At 39.6% G+C, this 4898-nt stretch overlaps 1 non-coding gene across 1 annotated transcript; it reads left to right on the top strand.

Annotated features, from left to right (window-relative positions):
- The first annotated feature begins 4263 nt into the window (after positions 1–4263).
- LOC147374090 (U6 spliceosomal RNA) lies at positions 4264–4370 on the top strand. Its single transcript, XR_015163333.1, has one exon. It is a non-coding gene; the product is annotated as a U6 spliceosomal RNA (small nuclear RNA).
- The last annotated feature ends 528 nt before the right edge of the window (positions 4371–4898 follow it).

Consider the following 4898-nt stretch of genomic DNA (forward strand, 5'->3'; position numbering starts at 1 on the left):
TACAGACTTGCTATAAAATAAATGGGGATGCCTGGAATAAAGTAACTGTTCTACTAGATCTGAACATAAATAACTCAGATCTAAGTGTGTTATTTAGAAATATTAAGGTAAAATATTCTTTTAATGATAAGATAATTGATAATTTGGAACATGGATATATGATGATACTAAGGAGACCATGGTATGTGGTTATGTTAAAAACAAGATTCCTTATATACTTGGAGAGTCACACTAAATTATTTACAGGTTAAGTGTTTCAGGGACTTGAATTTGCTTTGAAATAATCTGAGAATGGGAACTTCCCAGGTCGGTCAGTGGATAAATAATCTGACTGGAATGCGGGAGATGCAGGAGATGAGGGTTCGATCCCTGGGTCAGGAATATCCCCTGGAGGAGGACATGGCAACCCACTCCAGTATTCTTGCCTGGAGAATCCCATGGACAGAGGAGTCGGGCAGGCTACAGTCCATGGGGTCGCAAAGAGTCAGACATGACTGAAGCAATTTAGTATACACACAATCTGAGAGTGGTGAGAGAGAAATGAAATAAGACTGGCTGGGCGAGGATTGTGATTGAAGGCAGGTGATGGAGTATGGGGTTTCTCACACTATTCTCCAAACTTTTGTGTAGGTTTGAAAGCATCATTCATAAAAGAAAAAGAGAACTATGAACATAGGAATCTGTAGCTTTTAAAAATGGAGAGAGTTTGCCTTTGGGGTATTGGGAGAGGTGAGACCAAGAGCTGCTATTTTCACGAAAGCTCTGTAGTATCACTGCTTTTTCCCATTATGTAAATATATTCCTTTGAGGAAAAATTAAAATTAAATTTTAAAAGAAGTCAGAAAAGAAAGAGCCTATGGGTCAACCAGTCCTTCTCAGCTCCATGGCAGACATTACTAATCAACTTCAGTGTGATCTCCCACTGATCCAGAAGGAGTCTCTGGATCCTCAAGACAGCCTGCCGGAGAGGAAGCCCATCCTGGGAGAAAATCTCTGACTTGTTCTCACAGTTTAGATAGGCTCTGCCCAGATGCAGGTCTTCCATTATTCCAGGTCAACCTGAATACCCTCCCAGAACCTCCCACGGGGCCCTGGGAGTTAGGTCATCTCTCCTGACCCGCCCTCTGTCAGCCTGGCTGATGCTTCCCCTTCTGGTGGATTCCCTGCTGAGCCCAGACTACCAACCTTCCTTCAGTGACTGGCAGTAACATTTGCCTATGATGTGCTTTAATGCAAATCTCAGAAAGTGATGAGTACTAACAGTTCCCAGTCCTGTGCAAAATGAACATGTCAGCATTATATTTGGGTCAGCCTCGGATGTGTGACGGGCTTTCCCACGTTTGGACAGAAGTTGAAATGCCTGTCATGTCTTTCCTGACTGGTTTGCAATTCTCCTGGGATGCGTAACTGCGTCAGAATGCAGCTATGAACTGGTCCTCATTCCTTGTGTGAGAAAACTTTGCTGTTGTTCAGTAGACCCTGGGACCTGCAGACCCCGATTCTCCCTATTCTCAGTCTTATCCCAGTACTAAGGTCCTCAGCCAACCCCACTCTCAGTCTCTGACACTAAACCCAAAAGGAGAGTTTGATTCTTTCACTTGAGAGACTGGGAAAGAAGGAGGAGGGATTAGCATGTGTTGATTGTCTCTAGAACCAGGCACAGTGCCAGGAGCTTCCTACCTATTTCATCCAAACCACAAATTCTATGAATCAGGTTTTACAAATAAAAACTCTGTAGCTCAGACAGGTTGTGATTTTGCCCTTGCCACATAGCTACAAAGTGCAAGAATCGGATTCTATTCTAGGTTTCTGAATTCAAAAACATTTGTTCCCCAATCCAATGCTCGTAAGAAGTTGATGCTCATCTATAAACCCCTCACTAGTGCCAAGCCCAGATCCATAGTAATTTAGAGTCAGTGCATATTCCCATCTGGAAAAAGTTTGCTACTTAGATATGGGTTTGAGGGGATGTTTGAACCTATATATCCGGTCGTGTCAAATGGACTCCTCAGAAATTGCTGAGGAGGCAAATCTTAGAGATAAAGGGTACTTACCACGCACCACCCCCCACTCCCAGCACTTGTGTTATCCTTTTTCACGTCCAAATTCCTCAGAGTTTTCACAGAGCTTGGCTGAGACCTTAGGGTATGCTCTATAGGCTGGAAAAAGAGAGCATTTTTATGATCTCACTTAAAGAAGAAGAACTAGCAGATCAGAGAAATTTAAATTTGTACCAGAAATCAATTATGTAACTGACAGCTTGATTTTTTTCATTCAAATATAGTACTAAGTTTTCAACACAGCCCTCGGGTTCATCTTACGGTTGCCTAGTCTATTTAGGCCCAAGTCCTAGGGTTGACTGGCTTCCCTGATGGCTCGGTGGTAAAGAACCTGCCTGCAATGCAGGAGACATGGGTTCTATCCCTGAGTCAGGAAGATCCCCTGGAAGAGAAGATAGCAACCCTCTCCAGCATTCTAGCCTAAAAAATACCACACACAAAGGAACCTGGTAGGCTACAGTCCAAAGGGTCACAAAGAGTTGGACACAACTGAGCACAAATACACTTAAGGTTGTCATTCATTTTCAGCATAAGTTCCTATTCCAGAGGGTGCCAGTCACACATTCTGAAATAACAGGACTGGCCTCTGCAGCTGTACCGGGAAGCCCTGCCCATATTCTCCAGCCAGACTAGTACCAACTGTGACAAACCTCTCCCAGGAACTGACAGAGCATGCAGATAGAAAGATCAATAAAAAACAATCTGAAACAACATGAGTGACCAACTTGACCTAATTCTCATATTTAGAATACTTTACCCCATATCTGTGGAATATACAGTCTTTCTAAGTGAATGCGAAGCATTTACCAAAATAAACTATAAACTCAACCACGAAATAAGTCTCAACTTTTTTTGTTGTTTTGTTTTGGGCTGTGCTGGGTCTTCATTGCTGCTTGGGCTTTTCTCTACTTGCGGCAAGAAGAGGCTACTCTCTAGTTGCGGTGCACAGACTTCTCATTGTGATGGTGGAGCACAGGCTCGAGGGCGCGAGGGCTTCAGTAGTGAGTACGTGGGCTCAGTAGTTGTAGCTCCTGGGCTCTAGAGCACAGGCTCAATAGTTGTGGCATGTGGGCTTAGTTACTCCACGGCATGTGGGATCTTCCCAGAGCGGGGATTGAACCCGTTTCTCCCGCATTGGCAGTCAAATTCTTTATCACTGAATCATCATGGAAGCTCTCACAAACTTTTAAAAGACCAAAATCAAAATAGTTTCTTTGATCAGAGTAGCATTACATGAGAAACAAATACCAGAAACATAAATAGAAAACCATCAAATGTTTGGAAATTAAGCAGCACATGTTTAAATAACCCACAGATCATAGAAGAAATCAAAATGGAAACTAAATATTTTGAACCAAGAGAAAATACGATGTATCAAAATTTGTAGAATGCAGCTACAGCAATGCTAAAAGGGATAGCTGCGGAACTAAATGCACATATTAAAATATAAATGAATATAATAAGTAATGACATGTATTTTAAGAACAGAAAGGTTGAAAATCAATGACACGTTTTCATCTCAAGAAGCTTGAGAAAAAAACAAGTTAAGCCCAAGAAAAATAAAAGGAAAGCTATATTAATGATCAACACAGAAAACAGTGAATATAAAATAGATATACAATGGAGAAAAATCAACAAACACAAAAGTTGGCAGTTTGAAAGGATTAATAAAATTCATAAGCACTTAACAAAACTGATTTATAAAAAAAGAGACGAAACACAAGTAACGCATTCCAAGCATTAAAAAGGGAACATCACTACAAATTCTACAGATATTAACAAAATAATGACTGTATTTATTGCATGACAATAAATTTGAAAATTTAGTGGAATAAACTCCAGAGGGAAAAAAGACAACAGTTTACCAAAACTGACATAAGAATAGAAAATCTGAGTACTCTTATGTCCATTCAATCTAAAATTTAAAAACTTCCCACAATAAAAATCACATACATGATTTCAATCATGATTTCTTACACAAACATTTTCAGAGAGTAGAAAAAGAAGAAATCTTTTTTTCAACTTTTCTATGAAGACCTTAACTTTGATATCAGAACCTGGTATAAGAATATTACGATGCAAAACTCCTAAGCAAGATATTAATGAATCAAATCTAATAATAGAGCAAAAAGATAATATATCATGACCAAGTGGGATTTTCTTCAGGAATGTAAAATTGGCTTATTCTAAAATCAAGTAATTCATGCTCGCTTCAGCAGCACATATACTAAAATTGGAACAATACAAAGAAGATTAGCATGGCCCCTGCGCAAGGATGACATGCAAATTCATGAAGCGTTCCATATTTTTTGGGGAAAACATGTACCTCCATGGCGGATTCATGTTGATGTATGGCAAAACCAATACAATACTGTAAAGTAATTAGCCTCCAATTAAAATAAATAAATAAAATCAAGTAATTCATCATATTAACAGAATAAAGGAGAAGGAAATATGTGCATCTCAAATACACTCTATATCTCAAGTATGCTCACAAACAAAGCATTTCACACATTAAAAAAAAAAGGCCCTTGGCAAATTCAATTGTTCATGATCTTAAAAAAAGAAGAAAACTATCAGCAAACAAGGAACAGCAGAGAAAGTCCTTAATCTGATAAAGGATATAAACAAAACTCTACATTTAAAACTAGCCTTTCTATTCATTTTTATACTAGAGCATGTAAAAGTGATAAAGAATCCACCTGCCAATGCAGGAGACATGAGTTCAATCCCTGGATCTGGAAGATCTCCTAAAGGAGGGCATGGCAACCCACTCCAGTATTCTTGCCTGGAGAATTCCATGGAAAGAGGAGCCTGGTGGGCTACAGTCCATGGGGT

This window comes from Bos grunniens, chromosome 4 (assembly GCF_055505025.1).
Source record: "Bos grunniens cultivar Pamir isolate PY7600 chromosome 4, Bosgru_T2T1.0, whole genome shotgun sequence".
NCBI lineage: Eukaryota > Metazoa > Chordata > Mammalia > Artiodactyla > Bovidae > Bos > Bos grunniens.